At 36.2% G+C, this 25631-nt stretch overlaps 1 non-coding gene across 1 annotated transcript; it reads right to left on the reverse strand.

The window, feature by feature from the left end:
* Positions 1-4348: 4348 nt before the first annotated feature.
* LOC135147422 (small nucleolar RNA R71) lies at positions 4349-4455 on the reverse strand. Its single transcript, XR_010284999.1, has one exon. It is a non-coding gene; the product is annotated as a small nucleolar RNA R71 (small nucleolar RNA).
* Between the last annotated feature and the right edge of the window lie 21176 nt (positions 4456-25631).

The raw sequence follows: 25631 nt of genomic DNA on the forward strand, positions 1-25631 counted from the left end.
CCCTAACATAATACCAAGTTGCAATCGTCGTTCCCAAAAATACACATACTTGCAGTAGCACTTAGTATGCAACTTCAGGCTATAATTAGTATCAGAGTTCATAACTAAACAACCAAAATATATAGATACTCCCGTATTAAAAAGTTGCAGGACACATTAACATTTGCAAGCTACCTTCACAAAAGAAAAATACCAGGTCCATTATCAATTAGTTTGCAACTTAAGGACAAAAATGATAACGTACTTGCAGGATTCATGATTAATAGGATACTTTGTTTGCAAAAAAAGAGTATGCAACATCAAAATAGTATCACAGTGCCGAACTCAACATAATACAAAGTTGCAGGACAAATTAACATAATACACAGTTGCAGTACAAATTATCATTTGCAACCTTCCGTCCCTAAAAAAACCAAATGCAGCATCACTTGGATCGCAACTTCAGGATCGGAAAAATAAGAAGGCGAAAAAGTAACCCACATACTTGCAGGACTCATGATTAATAGGCAACTTTGTTCGGAAAAAAATTGTCAACACTATCAAAATAGTATCACAGCGCAGAACTCAACAACAAAAAATCTAGATCATAACCTAGTATAAAGCTGCAGGACACAATAAAAGAGGCAATTTTCGTTCCGAAAACTACAAACCAATTGCAGTATCACATATATTTACAGCATAATACATTTAACAAATTAAACAACTACTGCACAACAAAAGACCCACATTCGACCCAAACAATCACTGTCCAAGAATCATTGCCCATTCGTATTGTGTTTGCATCGATTATCAAATCCTTGGAATTTCGAATTGAAACAAAGCCCCCAAAGAAAATAAAAGGGCACCCACGAATTAGAGCCGGCGAATGCAGGACAACCCAGTCAATCGCCCCCGAAGTTCATAATATCAGACTATTTATTGGACATGAAAACGACTACAACGCAATTGAAGGACATAATGAGAAGATCGGTGACATACCAGAACTCATTTTCGCCCAAAAAAGCTTCGTCCTGCAAATTCTTCGTCGTTCATTGGATTAGGTATTAATCGTAGTGGAATTAGGGCTTAAAACACCGAAACTGAGGGATTTCTTGATATCGTTGTTGTGTCCTTCACCGGAGGGTGCGGGATGAAAACTTGCAGAATCGTGCGCGTTAAAAGTGTTCAAAATTGATTGATAACTAGCAGCTATTTTTTTTTAATTAAATCTCAGCCATACGATCTTTTTAAAATTTAACGGTAGATCTTAGGGACTCCAATATCTTCAAAGTTATAGTGTCCCACAGAACTCCACTCTCTCTATATATATATATATATTCAAATCATATGATAATTAAATGATAATTCATATTTGAGTAATTAATTAATTATTCATTGAATTCTAAAATATATTATATTGTATCTTGATTAATTATAAAATATTTAGAATTTTCCACAAATCTTTACAGAATATTTTAGTTCCGTTCGAACGGGGTTGAGGAGTAAACTAACTACACCTGATCAATGTAGGTGCGAATTCGAAAATCGAGAGGACACTGAATACATATTATACATATCATAGAAATTTGGATTCCAAAATTAGGAATGAGAATATCATTTCTCATCTAAGGTGATCACTTATTATTATAAAAAAATAAAATTTGATTTGAATAAAAAGAAAAATAATATTTAATATATTTTATTCGATATAATAAATGATATAATAATTTAATATGAAATTTTGGATTCCAAAATTAGGAATGAGAATATCATTTCTCATATAATGTGATCACTATCACAACTGATCAGACCATGTGATAGCAATGGATCATACTTCGTAGAAGTGTATCCGTTACGATAGCTACCAAATACAAGGCAACACATTGGCCTTTGGTATAGGTATTATAATATTTCATATAATACGTATATAGCCCACACTAGACCGCCGTCACGGCCTTTTACGCATTCATCCAATCAAAATAAAATATTTTTGCTGGTCTACTTGGCTGGACAATTAATTAGTCCCTCACGCCATACAGTCATCTCTTTCAAAACTTTCTGAAAACTCTTTCGTTTTCAAATTCAAAATACTATCAAAACCAATTTCATCAAAGTCTGAATATAGTTTTAAATCCCCTGCAATACGGCTTGAGAGAGTACACAAAACTATTTAAAATCCAAGGTTTAAGTCTATGATAGAAGACCAGGCTTATATTGTAGTATCGAAATATGACTGTTATAGAGTCATCAATAGTTCCAAACTGTAAAAGAACTCAGACAATAATTTCCAGAAAACTGATTAAAATAATCAGAATGGTTTTCAAATAAAGTTTTTGATAAGTGGATTTTATATCCACTTGGAATGCCTTCGTTTCGACTTAAATTGATGATTTGGCCTCAAGTATGTGGTGTTTTTGATGTGTTCTTGTGGTGTTGTGTAGGTTTCCTAGGAGGAGGATAAAGGGTGGATTAAAGGCTAAAAGGTGAAAGAAACGGCGTAAGGATCGAGCGAGCAAGGAAGGAGAAAAGGGAAGGAAGGTTCCAAGAGCGTTCGGGGCTGCCCAAATGGGGTCTCCACCCCATTTATGGGGTCTCCACCCCGTTCTGAAGGAGAAAAATCTGCCAAGATGGGGTCTCCACCCCACTGATGGGGTCTCCACCCTACTTCAGCAGAATAGAGGCTGCTAAGACGGGGTCTCCACCCCACTGACGGGGTCTCCACCCCATTCTGTTGGGAGAAAAAGCCCGAATTGCCTATTCTTGATCCGTTTGAAGGCCCGATCGCTGTGGGACTTAAACAAAAGCTCAAGGGAGAAGCCTAATAACCTAGAATCATTCCAAGGAGCACGTGACGGCTACGAAGAAGATCTAGTTTCATAATTTCATCTTTGTAATTCTTCGAAGTAGGCGTAACTTTGGATGCTCATTCAGATTTGTTTCGAAACTCTTGTTTTACTCTTTTAATATTGTTTAGACTATTCCGTACCATGTTTACATTCGAACCCATGATGATGAGAAGTTCGATTATGAACTAATCATTATCGTGGGATTCTAGCGGATTTATATATGGATTTCAGTAGTTGATTTGCCTTAATTATTTATGTGATGAATGTTTGATTTCTTCGTATTGGTTGTGCTTATTCTTCTTAGATGCGTAGCTAACATCTAAGTGGTGGGTTAATCTTTATTGAAGCGACAGTGGATATATTGATTTAGAACTTGCCATGCGAACATAGGATTATGTATTCGAAATACATGATTAGTGGTGTGATTTTAACCATCTTGCATCGCCCTATGTAATCTTGATAGATAACTTGTTCTTCAACCATTATGTTTTCAAATTCTATAGACATATAGGGTCTAAGCATAATTGGTGTCTGTTTACCTTCTATCTTAATTGTGGATGTGTAGCTGTATGGTGCATGTATAACGACAGTTAGCGTGTATCAGTATCGTGTTATCTGATTAGTTATCAACCATCACCTATCGATAAGGCATAATTCTGAATGAAGTATATGATGAAGTTAGAATCCCATGTTTTAATCTCATAAGTAATTCGATTTAATTCTCCTAGCTATAATTCGATTAAATTAGTTAATTTAGATAAAACCAACCAAATTGTTATTTGTCCAAGCATTGAATAATAGCCATACATTGGTGCATAAGTGCATATTCTTGAATACACTAGTCTCTGTGGGAACGAACTGAATTTAATTCTATACTACTTGTGACCACGTACGCTTGCGTGATTTTGTGCGAACAAGTTTTTGGCGCCGCTGCCGGGGACTCGGTGTTATATTTTAGTTTATGTGCTTGTCATCAGTGGTCGTTAAAGTTCAGTGACTTGGATTCTTTTCTCACTTGTATTTCGTTTGTGTGTGTTTCAGGTACTTGAGTGACGTGTATGCGAACACGTTCTCAGGCCCGTAAAGAAGCATTGGCAAAAGCAGAAACGAAAGTGAACACTACAATGGGTGATCGACCACCAGTTGCGAATGATACTAAGGCTCTTAAGGCTTTTTCTGAGCCTAAAATCAATGATATTCAGTCGAGCATTGTCAGGCCAGCGATCGAGGCCAACACTTTTGAGATCAAACCGAGCACTATTCAGATGGTACAGAACTCAGTGCAGTTTGGGGGTTCTCCGACAGAGGATCCTAATATGCATATTCGGGATTTCATTGAGATCTGCGACACTTTCAAGTTCAATGGTGTTACTGATGAGGCCATCAAATTGAGGCTATTCCCATTTTCTCTGAGGGATAAAGCTAAGGGATGGTTGCATTCTCTTCCTGCAGGATCTATTAAGACATGGGAGGATCTGGCTCAGAAATTTCTTACTAAGTTCTTCCCTATGGCCAAAACAGCTGCAATCAGGAATGCTATCACTCAATTCTCTCAGTTGTCTGGTGAAACTTTATGTGAAGCGTGGGAACGCTACAAGGAGATGCTTCGAAAGTGCCCACATCATGGGATGCCTGATTGGATGGTTATTAATTGCTTCTATAATGGCTTGGGTCCTCAATCGAGGCCAATGCTTGATGCAGCATCAGGAGGAGCTCTATGGGCTAAGAGCTATGACGAGGCTTATGAGTTGATTGAGATGATGGCTGCGAATGAATATCAGAATCCTACTCAGCATCTTCATCAGGGCAAAGCAGCAGGAATTCTAGATGTTGATGTTACTACCGCTTTGACTGCTCAGCTTAAGGCTCTTACTATGAAGGTGGATTCTTTGGCAAATTTGGGAAATCAGCAGCCACCTTCAGTTTGCGAGCTTTGTGCTGGTGCACATTCTTCTGATCAGTGTGCTATATCTAGTGAATCCGCTCAGTTTGTGAGCAACTTCCAGAGGCCTCAACAGCCAGCTCCTGCCACTTATCATCCCAATAATCGGAATCATCCGAATTTCAGCTGGAGCAATAATCAGAACTATATGCCACAACAGCAGCAACAGTTTCAGCAGCAAGGAGCTAGACCTTTTAACCCTTCTGGTTTTCAACAACAGTTTGCACCGAGGCAGCAATTCCATCCACCTGGATTCCCGCAACAAAATCATGGGGTGGCTGGACAATCTTCCAATGAAAGATCGGAATTGGAAGAATTAAGACTAATGATTAAAAGCCAAGCGGTGTCAATCAAAACTTTGGAGAATCAGATTGGGCAGATTGCTAACGTGTTGATAAACAGACCACAAGGAACGCTTCCTAGTGATACCGAGGCCAATCCGGGCAAGAAAGAGATGAAAGAACAGGTACAGGCTGTCACCTTGAGGTCCGGAAAGGTTACGAAGGAAAGATAATCAGCAACAGAGCAAAACAAAGAAGAGAGTGATCAACAGGTTGAAACACCCGTGCTCCCATCTAAGTCTGATAGTGGAAAAACTGTTGTTGAAGTTGACAAGAATAAAATCAACGAGGAAGCAAGCAAGGATTCAGCCGAGAAGTCTAGCCCGAAAGCTGATATTGGGGTCAAGCAAGTATATCCACCTCCACCTTTTCCGAAGAGACTTCAGAAGCATAAGCTCGACAAACAATTCGCTAAATTTCTAGAAGTTTTCAAGAAATTACAAATCAACATACCTTTTGCGGAGGCTCTAGAAGAAATACCGAGTTATGCTAAGTTCATGAAAGGTATTCTATCTCGAAAAATCAAACTTGAGGATTCGGAGACTGTGGCTTTGACCGAGGAGTGCAGTGCGGTGTTACAGCAGAAATTGCCCCCGAAGCTGAAAGATCCGGGAAGTTTCACGATACCTTGTACTATTGGGCAATTATCTTTCGACAAATGTTTGTGTGACTTGGGAGCTAGTATCAATCTGATGCCGTTGTCTGTCTTCAAGAAACTTGGTTTGCCGGAGCCAAAACCTACAAACATGTCCTTACAACTGGCTGATCGGTCGATCACATACCCGAAAGGTATAGTGGAAGATGTCTTGGTTAAGGTTGATAAGCTCATCTTCCCTGCTGATTTTGTCATTCTAGACTTCGAGGAGGATAAGAAGATTCCCATTATCTTGGGAAGGCCATTCTTAGCTACAGGCCAAACTTTGATCGATGTGCAAAAAGGAGAGCTTACAATGAGAGTTCAAGAGCAGAGTGTCACTTTTAAGGTGTTCAACGCAATGAAATTTCCAATCGATGAAGGAGAATGCTTTAAGGTGGAGCAAAAGCCAAGGCCATGTACCTTAGAGAGCGTCTTAACAGGGGATTCTGATTTCGAAGATGAAGGAGTAGAAGAGCTTAGAAATTTTCAGGAGCATCTTAAACCATCTATTGAAGAAGCTCCTGAAATCGAACTCAAACTACCACCGGATCTCTTAAGTGATGTGCAGTTTAGAAGGTTGGCACAGCGCATAGATGACATGCATGACATTCACCGCCGTTTTGCAGAGGATTTGACTCGGGCTCTTGGGAGTGCTTTTCGAGCCATTGGTGTTGAGGTTGATTGGCCAGTGTTTGGAGATGGCATGGTGTCTCGACCACCTGATCCTCCACCCGAGGAGGGTGATCCTCCTGACTTCTAGGTACATTCTATCCTTATTATCACCTTCAATGAGGACATTGAAGATTTTAAGTTTAGGGGTGGTAATCTAAGGATTAGTAGTAGTGTGTGTTCATATAGGTTGCATGTTGCATGTAGTTTAGCATATTATCTCATATTGTTTGCATATTAGTTCATTTTAGTTTGCATATTATTTCATTTTCGTTTCGTTTTTTATATATATATGCTTGTGTTTAGGAGGTGTTAGTAGTTCATATAGTTGCATTTGCATGAATCTTGAAGTTGTTTCCCAAGTTGATGTCCTATGATGAGTTTATGTGCACAAGTTCTTGGCTAGTAATCTTGATCATATGTGATGCCTTGTTTCTTGGAAACTGCTTGTGTGAAAATTGTAATTACACTTATGCTCTAGAGATAAGACTTAGACTAACTTATTTCTTGAGTCTTCACGTTGAGTCGGGCGTAGAATTAGGATTATTCCCCTTTTGAACTTAGAGTTTGTAAATCTTAAGTTTGGGGGAGTTAAGGGATGAATATGCCTTTCTAAAAAAAAAGAAAAAAAAAGAGAATAAAAAGAATAAAAATTATCGGGTACTCCTTTGAGATCAATGGGTAAAATGCAATGTCATGTGAAAGGGACGATCCATGTACTTGTGCTGGTATTAAGTGCAAATGTATTAGAATAAGCAAATTCTTGGTGACTTTTCACAACCCTTGATTACTGGAGAATTACTTGATTGAAAAAAAAAGGAGGAAGAAGAATAAGCGAAGTCGAATGGCGGTCGTGACTCACTTACACTGAGAAGCGTCCCAACCTTAGACTTAGCAAGAAAAAGAAAAAAAAAAGAAAAAAAAAGAGAAAAAAAATAGGAGAGGCATAGGAATTCTTTAATGACCCTAAATTGTAGTTGACTCTTTAGTAAAGAAGTGTTTAAGCCTGATTCTGATTAACGGCTCATAGTGAGGACTCTGTTGAAGTTTGATAGTCTTTGTTTTGTTTCACTAGAGAGCATGCTAGCACACACGATGCACTTCACACTTGTAGTGGAAGAGAACATGGCTAATATGTGATAGAGATGAATGCCGAGAATGTTGCATATTCTGAGGATTCTATGTTAACAAGGATTACACTTCATGATTCGAGTAGACGTAGGCATATAGTTGCATTCATGCATTGCATTAGTAGTTGGTGTGTTGTCTATGCTTGAGGACAAGCATCGGTTTAAGTTTGGGGGTGTGATAAGTGGATTTTATATCCACTTGGAATGCCTTCGTTTCGACTTAAATTGATGATTTGGCCTCAAGTATGTGGTGTTTTTGATGTGTTCTTGTGGTGTTGTGTAGGTTTCCTAGGAGGAGGATAAAGGGTGGATTAAAGGCTAAAAGGTGAAAGAAACGGCGTAAGGATCGAGCGAGCAAGGAAGGAGAAAAGGGAAGGAAGGTTCCAAGAGCGTTCGGGGCTGCCCAAATGGGGTCTCCACCCCATTTATGGGGTCTCCACCCCGTTCTGAAGGAGAAAAATCTGCCAAGATGGGGTCTCCACCCCACTGATGGGGTCTCCACCCTACTTCAGCAGAATAAAGGCTGCTAAGACGGGGTCTCCACCCCACTGACGGGGTCTCCACCCCATTCTGTTGGGAGAAAAAGCCCGAATTGCCTATTCTTGATCCGTTTGAAGGCCCGATCGCTGTGGGACTTAAACAAAAGCTCAAGGGAGAAGCCTAATAACCTAGAATCATTCCAAGGAGCACGTGACGGCTACGAAGAAGATCTAGTTTCATAATTTCATCTTTGTAATTCTTCGAAGTAGGCGTAACTTTGGATGCTCATTCGAATTTGTTTCGAAACTCTTGTTTTACTCTTTTAATATTGTTTAGACTATTCCGTACCATGTTTACATTCGAACCCATGATGATGAGAAGTTCGATTATGAACTAATCATTATCGTGGGATTCTAGCGGATTTATATATGGATTTCAGTAGTTGATTTGCCTTAATTATTTATGTGATGAATGTTTGATTTCTTCGTATTGGTTGTGCTTATTCTTCTTAGATGCGTAGCTAACATCTAAGTTGTGGGTTAATCTTTATTGAAGCGACAGTGGATATATTGATTTAGAACTTGCCATGCGAACATAGGATTATGTATTCGAAATACATGATTAGTGGTGTGATTTTAACCATCTTGCATCGCCCTATGTAATCTTGATAGATAACTTGTTCTTCAACCATTATGTTTTCAAATTCTATAGACATATAGGGTCTAAGCATAATTGGTGTCTGTTTACCTTTTATCTTAATTGTGGATGTGTAGCAGTATGGTGCACGTATAACGACAGTTAGCGTGTATCAGTATCGTGTTATCTGATTAGTTATCAACCATCACCTATCGATAAGGCATAATTCTGAATGAAGTATATGATGAAGTTAGAATCCCATGTTTTAATCTCATAATGTAAGTCTAAATGTAAAGACAACCCTATCTGTCACATAGGGATGATAACTCAACAATAGAACAGGACAAGTAAATAACACTACGTCTGCACCGGAATCGGAAGATACAAAGACAAAGGTTGAAGAAGCCATCTACAGTCTTGAAGGAATAAGTTCACTGGAAGAAGTTCATTAATATGTTCATGCCTCAGTGAAGAATAAAGATTGATGTATTCAAGATTGTGGAAGCAATGAAGATGTTGTCCAAGTACTCGAAAGATTTCAGTGCAACCCCTGAAGCAAGATATTTCCATATATCTTGGTTGGTTATTTATAATCAACAAATTGAAGCATAAACTAACCCGGAACCGACTGATCAATGTTTGCTGACAAAGACGGTACAATGTTTAACTTCAGTGTTAGTCGCTTGTGAACCAGACCAGTGCACTAAGCGTCAGCACGTACGGAGCTTTGCAAAGTATTTATCGATCGAAGAATTGATCCAGTCATATCAAGTCATTTGTTCCAAAGCCAAGTCAAGCCAAATGCCAGCTATGCCAAAGCTTACTGCTCAAATGCCATATGTCAAAGCTTCCACAGAAAGCCATATCAGGAAGTGACATTTTATATATGTGTGCACTTATATATTTGTATATGTACAAATATAATTATATATGTATATATGTATATTTAATTAAATATAATATATATAATATATATGTATATGTTTTTTTTAAACATATGTATATGTATATTTATATGTATATATATTTAAATAAATATATATGTATATAGTATATATATTTATATCTTACATAAACATTTATATATTTAAGTGTGTATATATATATTATATTATGTGCATAAATATGTGTATATTTATATCTATAGATAATGATATATATATCCCTATATATATTTATATTTATATTTACATATAATTTTATGTATATTATATATATTTAAATATATGAGAATATATTTAAATATATGTATATATATATATTACTATATGTTTATATAAATATTATTTATATACATATATCTTTATTTATACATATATTTATATAATATTATGAATATAATATAATATATGAATGGTGAAAATTTGTCTAAGTCACAAAGCATATTACAGGGGCACTAGGCGCAAGGTTTGACCAAGAGTCAAAGCGCAAACTTTGACTCAGGTCAACCTCAGCTAAAAACGCATAATTCCGTCTAAGTGCTCATCAGTGTACACCAGGGTTCATACATTGAAGGGGCGCCAGTTTTGACTTTGTCAAAGCGCAAGGTTTGACTTAGTCAAAACTTGCGCTCGACAATCAACTCCATTTGATGGCTAAGTAAGGATGCATGCTATCTCTCCCCTGTACGGCGCAAACTTTGACTGGAAGCGCAATGTTTGACTTCCACTCCTTTAAGCGCAAGTTTGGTTGATTAAAAAGAGTCTAAGTCACAGGTGAGCAACAAGAATGCACTGTGAGGCGCAACTGTTGACTGAGGAGGCGCCAAGTTTGACTTCTGTGAAGAATGAATGTATTTGGGGCGCAACTTTGCTTTATATATGTATATATATAAATATGTGTATCTGAAAGTTGCGCCACCACCAATATATGTATATATATAAATATGTGTATCTGAAACTTTGCTTAAATTTATTTTAGACTTGTAAAGTTTACTCTTAGACTTTATCAAGTTTATCATAAATTTTTATAAATTTATTATTTAAATTTGTATAGTTTATGATTTAAATTTAAGTTAAAATATAAAATATAAATTTAAGAGGATTTAACTGATTATGGATATAAGTTCAAGTTCAAGGGTTCAATTTAGTTTGTTCTGGAAGCTATGATTCAATTGGAGACGAGACACTTGAATATTTTCAAAAATTAAATTTATCTAATAAATTTTAATATATTTACAAAATGAATTTGAAATAAATTTGTTCTAAACTTATTCAGTTTATTATAAATTTATTTGAATTTATTTTTTAAATATAATTAAATTTATTTTATAGATTTGACTAAGTTTATTTTATACTTTATTTTCTTTTATCTTTTAAAGCTTATTTTTAAATTTATTTTCTTTATAATTTAAACTTAGTTAATAATCAAGTGTCCCGTATCTTTTTTAATTATTCTAGTCCAAGACAAATCAGATTGACATTTAGTTGAGACAGATCAGGCTAACAGATTACAAGACAAACACCGGGCTTTCAAATACCAGATTCTCAGAACCGGTGATGGAAGTACATTGATGACCCAATCCAATTGATTACTCAAAGGATTATTAGAAGCAGTTTTCCATGTTCGACAAAGATGATTGTGATTCGAAGAAGATTCCATTGAAGACTAATTTGGTACTACTAACAGTGGATTTTGAAGAAGGTACTTCAGGCCTTGATCTGAGTAATTACTCCGACTTGATTATCAGATCACCAGATCAGGATGGGAATTTGCTACATCTACAATGAAGCATCTTTCCAGGGCTCGGAATATCAACTTTGAATGGTACCACTGGTAGTAGGAAAAGAGAAGTTTTTACGAACGAATCTTCAAGGGATTTCAATCTAACTCAGTGATTCAGGGATATACAATTACACAGTGAATTGTATCAATGCTAAATCCATCCAGAATCAACTGAATCAAAGACAGAGAACTGTGGAGGTTTAAGGATATAATTATCGAGTTACTACCGCACCAAATCAGTTTCGTGCATTTATGTCAGAACCTTAGGATTGAACAGAAGAGTTTGTAACTGCTGAATTTGAGGAAGCTCAAGTCGACGAAAGTTAACACTTTTGAGGAATGTGAGGACAGAACTTCAAGGATTAGCATAACACTGTCTGAGAGGTTTAGTCATGTCAGATTCAGATGGAATCCATTGGTTTCAAGTGGAGACTCTTCGGGGTTCAGTTCGACAGGTTGTTTGAAAACTGAGTTGGTCAGTACACACAATATTGTTTGGTATCTTTAGCAAAGAAGGGTTGCTATATATATTGAAGTCTCGACAAACAAGGATGATAGGGCTTGTCTGAAATTCAAGTGGATGTTTTGAAAGAAACATCACAACAAGTTCTTATGCTATTTTAGGAAAGGTGTGAGCTGGATCAGTTGCTGATGAGAAGGATGATTATGGTTATCTGGCTATCCAAGCATTCTCTGAAGATGATTCACTTTGCACATCTCAGGTATGAACTCTTTCTATCTATGCAATACATATTTCTTTATATTCAAAGCATGTTATAAATCTCTGAGTAGAATTGTTTAACACACAAGCACAAGCATGATAGCATCACAGTAGATAATGTTGAACTAGTATGCTAGATCACTTCTCTAGTAACTAGGTTTGATGATAATCTTGTGCATGCGTCTTTAGCAGATTCTTAACATGTGTATGAATATTTAGTATTTGATTATTTGCAATGATGAGATTAGAAGCTTTCCTTTGGAACACGACTCTTAGTTTTAGGGGTTATGATCCTAGCATATATAACTTTGTTAAAACACTTACTTTCAGATTCCCTAGTACAATTAGATTTGCTTATCTAATCTGAATTGTTTGTTAAGGAATTTATTTGTTCTATGATGGAATGTCTACCTTGTGTCAGTAGAACTTTTAGAACTTCATGTTAGATCTAAAACTGACTTAGGTAATAGAGATAGTATAATTCCATATAACAACAGATTGGGATTAGTATGAATTGATAATGTGATTATTTATCTGTCCATGATCCTTATGCTCTTAGAAGATTATTGAATATATGTAATTCTACTTGCTACCTGTTGCACTTGTGTTAATTGGTTTAAGTAGAGAGTACTGAATCTTCTGAATTGCATAACTGCCTGTCTTGCTCTTGTCTTATCTTTGATTGTTTGCCATGTGTATTCAACATCATGTCTGCTTATTTTCATGTCATGAATGCATGTCTTTGTACTTGCATTGATTTTAGAAAAGCATGTTTGAGAATCACATTAGGGCAATGTCTAGATAAGAATTAGCATGTTAAGGTTGCTTTTGTTGTTACCATTGTTAAAGAAAAATCTCTAATCCATCCGGACCCAGTTATGATTGGGGACCATAGAACTCTTTCCATTTGTGATTGCAGGTTACATATGTTCCATATGATTTTTGGTGCACTCTGTTTGCTGAGTAGCTGAAATCATATATTCACCAAAAAGTACCCTGTTAGCAAATGTGATCGTATGAGCAGTTCCGTCAATAATCTTTGAAAGATGACAACAAAGATCTTACGGGACATGCCTGTTTTCCTGGAATGTCATCATGGAAGCATATCTTTCTTGCAAGGAGTCAAAGCACACATTCCTAGTATCAGACGGTTCTCTGACAAAGAACATTATGTCAGTTCATAGAATAGTGTTTTATCTTAAATCAAGAAGGATGTGGATTTTTCTCATAGCTAATATGGAACTTCAATTGAAGATGGAGTGAGCTGTTTTGATAGTGAAGCTTCATCGGATGAGTATTAGCTATGGCACTTGAAGCTCTCAAACTTGTATGTCAAAACAAGGACCTCTTTTTATTAGTAAGAAGAGCATTGGTGAGAGGACTACCTCATCTGGAATTCAATATGGATGAAGCTCATGAGGTATGTCAATAGGGAAGTCGAAGGAGCATCGCACAGAAGCAAAGATATGACTAACATTACTGAGCCGCTTCAGATGATACGTATGGATTTCTACGGATCAGCTAATGTCATGTCTGCAAACAAAGCTAGATATCTTTTTGCGATGATCATTGACTGCTCTAGATTCTTTCGTGTTGTTCGTATGTGTTCGAAGGATGAGACGTCACAAATGAAGGTTGATCAAGATGAACCCTGATCATTGATAAATCCAGAAAGACACCATTTTTGCCAGTGGCCAATCAGAAGCAAACACTAACTCTTGGTATGTGTTTGGAGGAAAATGCCTCTTTACAAGTCTTGCATTTGAAGATCAAAGAATATTTTCCTCGGCTACTCTGTGGAGTCTACAGTCTACAGGGTGATTATGATTAATCAACAGAAGGTGATTGTAAGTCTGGACAGGACATTGAACGACACTTTGCTCCAAACTGTTAAAGGTGATATCATTGGTATTATGATGATTCAAATCCAAGCAGAATCTCTTTGCAAGGATAAGGATTGTTAAGAAAATCCCAGCAACAGCTTAGGGGGAGCATTTGGTGGATCTACTAGTCAAATTCAACACCACATTGGAGATGAACAGGACATATGAAGAACGTATCTGCTTAGACAAAGGGTTTGAAGTCAATATCATTCTCGGGTTCTAGTTCTTATATGTTCCTAATGGTGAAGTGAAGATTGGGAGAGCTATTGTGAAAGGATGTTATTTCTTTAGGTTTCAATCTGAAGTGAAACTTGAGGAAGATTCAGAAGCTCTTAAATGGATCCAGATTGAGTGATTGCACAGCAATATGATCTCAATCAAGTTGTAAAGCAGATTGTGCGGATTCTGATACCCTGACCTAAAGACAATTCAGTACTTAGTACTTGTCGGGTATTCAGATTCCAACTGGATGTTTTTGGCTCTGTTACGAGGGACAAGCCGATTTGGTTGCTTAGGGTTATTACAAAAGAGAAGGTTATGAAGATGATGGAAATAGAATCTTCAAGTTCAGAACTCTACATCTTATGGAACTCAACGACCTTCATGATTGAACTAAAGCACCATTGATGAGACTCGGGTTCAGGATATCACAGTGAGCTAGAAGATGAAGCCTCATACAACATTTCAAGGACTTTGCAGTTGCAGATCCAACGGAGTTTGTATTCTCTTTCTTCACCAGCTCTCTATGAGTTGCTATCCAACACCTGATAATCGTCACGGACATGGTATGACTTCTGACTAGCATATTATTTTAACATCTGTTTGCTAGAGTCATATTTGGTATCCAAATTATTACCTCTCATGATACAAGGCACACACAATACAACTATCTGTGCTGTAATACCATGATTATATTATATGTGGACTAACATCACTTGTGCAAGATAAATGCTAAGTGAATGCAGATTAGTGATATGATGAGTTTGTTGGAAAGTTGCAATGCTTTATGGCCTACTAGTTAGCCTAAAGAATGATGGCAATAAAAGGAATTCAAGGATCTTTTGAATATGCGCATTTTGGAAGATTCTAGACCTGCCAAGACTTATGCCAACAACCACTGGACTTGATCAGTACAAGAAAGGTACATCAACTGAAATGTCAAGTCTCAGAGGCATTCAACTCATCACTTTACTCAACTGCAAGTGGATCACATACTATATTTTCCATAAGGTATTACTTCTTTCATGAGCATGTCTATCGTATTTCTTGAATGAATTCATGAGTATTAAATTGTTTATACATAGGACTTGTGAATTTATTTAAAATCCAGTACCTCGTGCTTTTTGCTATTATATGTGATTGCCATGTTTTTTTTGCTTTGCATGCTTAGATGGTGATTATATGTTGTAGCATGAGCGTTTGTTATTTCAATTATTTAAATTATGTTGCATGACAATTAAGTGACTTATTTGTTCATGATTTAAATGATTAGAGATGACATGAAGCATGACTTAATTATGTTATTTTTCTTGATCTATACCTCTTTAACAATTGGTATCTAGTAGAGAAACTTTGTCATAATCTAGTCGTGATATATCTGTATTTGTGAACATACTTAGGATTATTTTCTAGGTTGAATTCATTTTTATAGGTATAAAATCTGAAGCATGACTTATTTGTTTCTAGACTTGTGACTTGTATCAGTAATTGGTATGTGGCTAGAATCTAGTTAGAATTTAGTCATGATATACTAGTATTTGTGGAGTTACTTAGATTCTCTCTAGGCTGAATCCATTTATATTAGTGTATATACTTGAAGCATAACTGTTTGTGTTAGATATTTGATGATTTATTAATTGATATTTTATTTCATGTCTAACTACATATAGTTGTGATACTTTTAGTGTTAGTGATATTTTGGATGCTTATATGTACATCACTAATATTAATTGTTAATACTTTCTGCGAGGAGTTGTGTGAGTTTACTTGTACTCAATGCTTACATGTATAAGACTCGTGAACTTTTCTTCAACTTTCCCTCGGGCTTGCGTATATCTTTGTATGATTGTCATGATTTTAGTTGTTATATGCTGATTTGATAATTATATGATATTGCGTAGGTAATTATTATTTTATCTTAGTTAAATTGTGATCCATGACAATTATATGCTTATTTGTTTCATGATTGACTTTGATAGAATAATAGAAGCATGATTGATTCATTTTTGAAATATTTAATTGGTATCTATTTCTTGATGCTTTATTGATGTTTTATTTGTGAATTGATTTTGATGTATTAGCACTGGTGAAATATTATTGCATATTTCTTAAAACCACTAGTGCAAATATATATTAGGTGTTTAATATTCTGAGTACAAGGGAGACAACAAAATCTTTATTCTGTCTCGTATTTATGTTCTGGAGTGGTGAGTTTCTGTCAAGAAATTTCTTATCAATTGATTTCAACAATTGGTATCCACTACTATATTTCATAAATATTTCTTAGAATATTTTGCATCTATACATGTAGCGTCATAGGACGAGACATTGATTATCTTGTATTTGTGTACTTGGTGATCTTTGTCACTTGCAGCGTCTGTTTTGACGATGTGCTAGTATGAGGCCTTTTCACTAATTAGTGTGGCGAGTGCTTTATACACTGTAGCGCATAAATTTTCTTGTTTCCTTTTTAAATTGTGGTGAGAAATAGGAGTCTGTGTCTTTTTCAAAGACAAGTTCATCTAAACCTTTTATGCATAGATTCAGACTCTCGTATTCAAACCAGTTTTTAATGGAAAACTTTGATTCTTTCATCTGTTGTGATTGTCATTCTTTATGCAAATCATTTTTACAATCACAACTGATTCATTTTTTTTCTCAAAAGATTAAATGCAATTGCTATCATTCAAAATCATAGATTTTCAAAAATGCATTTATATCTCTTTCTGTTCTTCGGAACTTTATCAGCCTCTTGGCTTTCCTAGATAGTCATAAGGTTGAAAACCAACAATCTTTATCCTAGACTATAAAACCAAATTCAGAACACATCCCAACTTTCCCCCTGGAGTAATAAGGAACTTTTCAAACAAACAGTCAATGAGGGAGAAACTGTACTTGTTGCAGCAAATAAGGATGTGAGGGATAGTGTACCCACAGCTCTACCTCTCAAGAAGAAAAGGTGTTTTCAAAATTGAGGTAACTGTTTGCTCATCTGTATTCTCTCAAAAGAATATAGAGCTGAAAAGGCAATAAAACAGTCTCTGGAATCATTCTCTCAATAGGATGAGTCCATTGAAATTCGCTCGTCAGCCAGAGCATCTTGTATGGAGTCAAGCACATCATCAGTAATCACTCTGATGAAGAGCCTAAACAAAAATCTTATGGACACAATACAAGAGAGTGCACAGTGAGGTTAAAGGTTTTGTTCCAGAAGCAACTTCTTCATTTACCATTTTACGGTGGATAAGATGGTTGATGCCTTTACAGGTGTAAGGAGGAAACGAGGATCTCAATTGCCAAATCTTCAGGATTCTCGTCTCCCTCCCCAGATAAGAACAGATCTGGATCCAATCAGAATGGATTTCCTATTTATAGGAGATCGGCAACTCTCTGACTATGAGTCAATTTATTGATGAGTCAGTTGAGGATCGGGGATTTACGAAACCCCATTGCACCGCCAGTGACCTCTCTTGAAGGGGCTATGGTGATTTTCTCATGCAGGTACAGAAGACCATACTTTGAGTGCTGAGAGAAACACTATGAGCCAAACACTAAGAGTTAAACACTTGGTGAGATTCTGAGAAGAACCAGTGAGATATCTGAATGAGAAATATGTGAGCATGAGTGAGTGCAAACACATAGGAAATTGAGAAGAGTGAAACACTTGTGAGGTACATATTATAATATTTAGTATCGAAAACTCACATGTTGTTGAAAGAATTGACGGAAGCAACTACGGTTCATTCCATTTCATGGTGTGAACTTATGGTTGATGATTCTCTTGAATCAAGTGTCTTCACAGACATTGAGGAAGACTTGGGCCTCTGCCATAATTAAGCCTTTGTCTAACCTCCTAGAGCAAACAACTCTGGATCCTTAATTGGATAAGCCACTTAGTGGTTGGCAACTTGTGGACCATGATTCGGATTTATCTGATGAGTCTGCAGGGACTGGGAATTACGAACTCCCATTGCACCACCGGTGACCCCCTTTAAGGGTGGCTAAGGTGATTTTCTTGCAGGTATTCAGCATTTTGGAAGCTCAGTATTTGTGTGGAGGGATACACTTACAGAACTCGTGAGTGACACCCTTACCCAAAAACCGAGAGAAAATTGAGTGTTGAGTGATACACCTGCAGAACATTTTAGTGAGACACCCACTAATTACCAAATTTATACCTAAAGACAAAGTGGATGTTGTTACTGGAATGTTAGTTTTATTCATTACTTTTCCGTTTGGAACCTATTCTTTCAGCATAGGGACCAACCCAATCAAAGTAAACCCTTCTTCTGAACTCTTTCTTCGACCCCAGCTTTAGCGTTGTTTAGTTCTCTATGGGGAGATTATCTTTTGGTACAGGAAGTATTGTACACGTTCCTTGACCTATTTGATACCACATATCCTCGGAGGATTCCACAACTAAGGGGGAGAATATATTTAGGGGGAGAATATATGAAAGGGGGAAGAAAAAGTAAGTTAGCTTTCTTCTATTGTCTACAACTAAGGGGGATTAAACTACTCTTTAGCTGTGTACTACTGAGGGGGAGATTCTTCTCTCAACTAAGGAGGAGGATTGATCTTTCATCTAAGGGGAGATAACTACTTATCACCAAGGGGAACCTGATCAAGGTAAAGGGAGGAGAAGTATAAGGTGATACATTTATTCTTCAGTATGTGGTAGACATGAACTCATTCATTACCACTGAAGAATTCAATGAAGCTGCTGATTGTTCTTTGCATAATGGAATGTTTTGAATTCTCTTCAAGACAGACTATGAGGATTATCTGGCAGGTAAGCAAGAACAAGAGAAATAAAGGTGATATGCACATTTGTTATTTCTATTCATGAAATCTGGAAATGTATTATATGATCCAGAAACTTTGTAGCATTATTTACTAGTCCAGGACTTTACTTTTTCTAGTGTTAGTTGAGTTATCCTCCAGAGGATTTGCTTGATTATGATTAACAAACAAATAGGGGGAGATTGTAAGTCTAAATGTAAAGACAACCCTATCTGTCACATAGGGATGATAACTCAACAATAGAACAGGACAAGTAAATAACACTACGTCTGCACCGGAATCGGAAGATACAAAGACAAAGGTTGAAGAAGCCATCTACAGTCTTGAAGGAATAAGTTCACTGGAAGAAGTTCATTAATATGTTCATGCCTCAGTGAAGAATAAAGATTGAAGTATTCAAGATTGTGGAAGCAATGAAGATGTTGTCCAAGTACTCGAAAGATTTCAGTGCAACCCCTGAAGCAAGATATTTCCATATATCTTGGTTGGTTATTTATAATCAACAAATTGAAGCATAAACTAACCCGGAACCGACTGATCAATGTTTGCTGACAAAGACGGTACAATGTTTAACTTCAGTGTTAGTCGCTTGTGAACCAGACCAGTGCACTAAGCGTCAGCACGTACGGAGCTTTGCAAAGTATTTATCGATCGAAGAATTGATCCAGTCATATCAAGTCATTTGTTCCAAAGCCAAGTCAAGCCAAATGCCAGCTATGCCAAAGCTTACTGCTCAAATGCCATATGTCAAAGCTTCCACAGAAAGCCATATCAGGAAGTGACATTTTATATATGTGTGCACTTATATATTTGTATATGTACAAATATAATTATATATGTATATATGTATATTTAATTAAATATAATATATATAATATATATGTATATATGTTTTTTTTAAACATATGTATATGTATATTTATATGTATATATATTTAAATAAATATATATGTATATAGTATATATATTTATATCTTACATAAACATTTATATATTTAAGTGTGTATATATATATTATATTATGTGCATAAATATGTGTATATTTATATCTATAGATAATGATATATATATCCCTATATATATTTATATTTATATTTACATATAATTTTATGTATATTATATATATTTAAATATATGAGAATATATTTAAATATATGTATATATATATATTACTATATGTTTATATAAATATTATTTATATACATATATCTTTATTTATACATATATTTATATAATATTATGAATATAATATAATATATGAATGGTGAAAATTTGTCTAAGTCACAAAGCATATTACAGGGGCACTAGGCGCAAGGTTTGACCAAGAGTCAAAGCGCAAACTTTGACTCAGGTCAACCTCAGCTAAAAACGCATAATTCCGTCTAAGTGCTCATCAGTGTACACCAGGGTTCATACATTGAAGGGGCGCCAGTTTTGACTTTGTCAAAGCGCAAGGTTTGACTTAGTCAAAACTTGCGCTCGACAATCAACTCCATTTGATGGCTAAGTAAGGATGCATGCTATCTCTCCCCTGTACGGCGCAAACTTTGACTGGAAGCGCAATGTTTGACTTCCACTCCTTTAAGCGCAAGTTTGGTTGATTAAAAAGAGTCTAAGTCACAGGTGAGCAACAAGAATGCACTGTGAGGCGCAACTGTTGACTGAGGAGGCGCCAAGTTTGACTTCTGTGAAGAATGAATGTATTTGGGGTGCAACTTTGCTTTATATATGTATATATATAAATATGTGTATCTGAAAGTTGCGCCACCACCAATATATTCTGAGTTAGATTTATTTTTATAAATCGAATCCGTCCAGGACGAACTCAAGTCGTCCAGGACGAACTCGTTAACCATGGTTAGTTTATGAAAGCCTATAAATATGTTATTGTGGTTTTCACAATTTACACATCATCCTTCGGGATGGATGGCCAAGTGCTATGCACAAACTCTCTCAAATATACACACACCCTAGCCTAGTTTTGTACCATAAATATTTGTAGTGGATAGGGCTTGTAATATTTAGAGGAGTGGTCATTGTAGCCAACCTTCGGGTTTGGATTTGTAGCACCTTCGAGGTATTTATCAATATACAGATATACCTTGGAAAATATTGTGTGTTGGTTTAATATTTTCATATCCTCAGAAACCGACCCGATAAATATCCGGAACACGAAACCCATTACAGGACTGCAATTTGTTTATCCGCAAGATTCGAAAGAATTTTAAATTGTAGTGAGTATCGTATTCAACCCCCCCCTTCTACGATACTTTGGACCTAACACATAAGTAATTCGATTTAATTCTCCTAGCTATAATTCGATTAAATTAGTTAATTTAGATAAAACCAACCAAATTGTTATTTGTCCAAGCATTGAATAATAGCCATACATTGGTGCATAAGTGCATATTCTTGAATACACTAGTCTCTATGGGAACGAACTGAATTTAATTCTATACTACTTGTGACCACGTACGCTTGCGTGATTTTGTGCGAACAGTTTTCACTATTCATATAACTGTAAAAAGGATCGAATTTGAGATATTCGATATTTTAAATCACAAGATAAAAATAAAAGCATTTCTACTTTTAAATACCGGAAATGGATAATCATGCTTGCAGGAAGTACAAGTCATAAATATTAAACTTGCTTTATGAAAAGAGGAATTGAAATACTTGCTCTTTAAATAAAAGAGAAGAATAGGAATAATTGCCTCTAACAAAAAACAAGTGACACACAATCACTCTGCTCAAGATTCTTAGATTGGCGTCAATTGCTAATTCTGAAATCACTACACTCTACTACACTATCTTACGACACAATCTCATCTTATCAAACAATTCTGACTTGACTTGCAACAATATCGACTTGTTTCTGAAAGTCGTGGATGCACGTGTCTCGAGAGACTATATATGACAACAAAGTAACACTTCAGTCGGAGAACAATCCAAAATGTCGTCTAACTTGAAGAATCAAAATTACATTACTACCCTTCGTCATATATACAATTAATATATAGATAATAAATACACATAGTGTCACATAGTTAAACACGTAATCACATCAGCACGTACCAATTAATTTACATGCTTTAATATTTAAATATAAATAATCAAATAAATCTTGTATATAATCTTATATAATCTTATATATGATTATATACAAACAATCAATCACAGTAGTAATATATCCTGGATATAATCCAACTCCAATTTATCACAATAGAATCATCCGAATTATAAGTCCAATTGTAATTCAATCACATCTCAAATCAGCTCAGAATCTCATCAAACTAAATTGATAAAATTCTATAAAATTGGTTATCATGTATTTTAAAATTGAGCCAACCTCAAATTAATAACACAACAATCTCACCCAAAACAATCTAATTTATTCCGCTATTTCAATTAATATAAAATTAATCCTCATAGCATAAAAATAATTCTTGAAATAAAAATGATTCCTCGAACCAGAGAATTATTCTTCAACATATATCAATTTAATCCTCAAAATAAACAGTTATTTCCTTTTATAAAGTGAACTATCCCGGATTTGCAACCTTCAAAAATCAACAATAAAATCTCAATTCAACTCTCTATTTCTGGTATTTTTCAAAATTCCATAACTTAACATCTTCACATGAAAATTTTTCCATTTTAACCTCTGACATAATATCTTGCTATCCTCAAAATTTTAGCTTAAACCGATTAGTATAGCTAGGTCAAATACTCACCCAAAGATAATACTCAAATTTATCTCAGCAAGGCAAAACATGATTTTTATCATTGTCACAGCCACATTCCAAAATTTACTATAAATCGTAGGATTATTGTTTTGACTTGAAACCACCTCTGGGATCTTCTATACTCAGTACACTATCATCCCTCAAAATTTCAATTTGAACTAAGATGTTTAGCTAGGTGAAACATGTTTAGTAGATTCGTAGGTTATTGATAACTTATACAAAAACAGCCATAACTCCTAGCTCGTTACTCCGATTGATGCAAAATCAGCGCCTATCATACCCTATAACTGTCATTCAGTAGTCGATCACCCAGTCATAATAAAACTGCTCTGAAACAGTACTCCAAAAACAGGACAGCAACTCATAGTCACTGAATTTAAAAGTTTATACCTTCGATTATAGATTTTGCAACCTCACACCACCACTATCCACAGCCTTTACTACAACTACCAGGCCTGTAATTCAGCTTCCCTTCTCCCCCTTCTGTTGTTACCCACACACAACAGCCATATAACCTCCATCTCGGACCATTGCTCAGCAGCGAGCGGCTCCTCCTCCACCATCTAACATCAACAATCACTACCGCATATGACTTCCACACACACACAAAACTCTGTTTCCCTCCTGTGCTACTGTTCTCACAACCTTCACCATCCTTCGACTGTGTAACACCACAGTCGTCTTCACTAACCACCAGCTCTTGGACAACCGCTTCCGGCCTGAAATCAGCCACCAACCCCTCCGCAAACACCTGTTTTCATCCCCACTACTATCATCAAAGAATTCACCTAGACCAGACAACACATCACTTTTACAAACAACCCAGCACCATCGACTAACATCATCACCTCAAAACTCCCCCGCGACACCAGCAGCCCTCGCCTCTGTCTAATTCCGGCGGCATCTCGGCTATCGCCGCCACCAAACCTCACCTCCGATTCAATCCATCCCTCCACAAAACCAACCAACCTCATAAATCATATACAAGCAACATAACACACACAAACAGATGTGAATATCAATCACTGATTATTACCTGAACTCACGTAAATCTCCACCCCAATTGAAATCCATGTTTCCCTCTCTCGCTTGCCGAAAATAAAACCCACCTCCTCTGTTAACTATGGAGATTTGTATGTACTATTTACAGAAAATGTAAGTGCAGGGAAATGTAGAGAGAAAGCTTTGAAGAGAAAACTTCTTCATTGATCTGAAAGAATGTACAAGTACTCTAACTATACAGGTGCTCTACGTATATATACAGCTGTAAAGTAAACAAACTAATGGAGTAGTCTGTTACTATCTCTAACTAACTAGTCCACGTGGATATAATAAATACATTTATTTTATTATATCAACACCCCCCCCCCCCCCTAAAGTTGGAGGGTGGATCAAACACTCCTAACTTGCCTAGAATAGAATTGTGTTGTAATCCTGTGAGTGGCTTGGTACATACGTCTGCAAGCTGTAATACAGAAGGAACATAGGACAAGGAAATTAGTCCAGCAACCAACTTTTCCCGGACAAAATGACTGTCTAGATCAATGTGTTTAGTCCGTTCGTGATAAACATGGTTCTTTGCAATGTATATAGCTGCTTGATTATCACATTTGACACCAATAGGAACTATATCAGGTACTTCAAATTCAGCTAGAAGTCTGGACAGCCAAGCTAATTCTGCAGTTACTCTTCGTAAAGACCTATACTCAGCCTCTGCTGATGAAAGTGAAACAGTGTGTTGCTTCTTAGATTTCCAGGAAATCAAGCTACCACCAAGTAAGACAATGAATCCACTAACTGATTTCCTAGTATTAGGACATGATGCCCAATCAGCATCACAAAAGGCCTCAATACGAAATGAAGGATCATTATTGAAGAACAGACCCTAAGTAGAAGTGCCCTTCAAATACCTCAGCACATGTATAGCAGCATCCCAATGAGGGACTTTAGGACAAGACATAAACTGGCTAAGGTGCTGAACAGCAAAAGACAAATCTGGGCGAGTATTTGTGAGAAAATTAAGTTTCCCAACCAGTTTTCTGTAGAGAGAAGGATCATGGAAAGTAGAACCTGTATCTGGATATAGTTTTTGATTAAGCTCCAAAGGTGTGGACACAGCAGTTTTGTCTGTCTAATCAAACTCAGATAACATATCTCTGATGAATTTCTGCTGTGAAACAACAATTCCATTTGGAGTGTTATCCCAAGAAATAGTGTAGTTTTCCAAGATCCTTGATCTTGAAGGTATCATCTAAGAACTGCTTAAGAGATGTAATTTCTGACTTGTCATCACCAACCAACAAAATATCATCAACATAAACAGCTAGAAACACTACAGAAGATCCAGATTTCTTGTAGAAAAGAGAAGTGTCATTATTGGAAGTAGGATAACCTCTGGAATGTAAAGCAGTACTCAGTTTGAAATGCCATTCTCTTGAGGCTTGTCGAAGACCATACAAAGACTTAATCAGTTTGCATACAAGTGTGGAATCTGAAAGAAGAAGTCCAGGAGGGGGTTTCATATAAATGTCCTCATGCAAATGCGTTATTGACATCTAATTGAGTCATGTCCCACCCCTTTTTAACAGCAACTGAAACCAATGCTCTAATGGTTGTGAGTTTGACAACTGGTGAAAATGTTTCAGTAAAGTCAACACCCTCCTTTTGTGTAAAACCTTTCACTACTAATCTGGCTTTATAGCGTTCGATAGAGCCATCTGCATGATGTTTAACCTTAAAAACCCATTTACTAGAAATGGCTTTCTTGCCAGGTGGAAGGGGAACTAATTCCCATGTGTTATTGGCTTCTAAGGCAGAAAATTCTGAAGCAATGGCTTGCTGCCATTGAGGATAATGCATAGCATCTTCATAATTG

Source organism: Daucus carota, chromosome 6 (genome assembly GCF_001625215.2).
Source record: "Daucus carota subsp. sativus chromosome 6, DH1 v3.0, whole genome shotgun sequence".
Taxonomy (NCBI): domain Eukaryota; kingdom Viridiplantae; phylum Streptophyta; class Magnoliopsida; order Apiales; family Apiaceae; genus Daucus; species Daucus carota.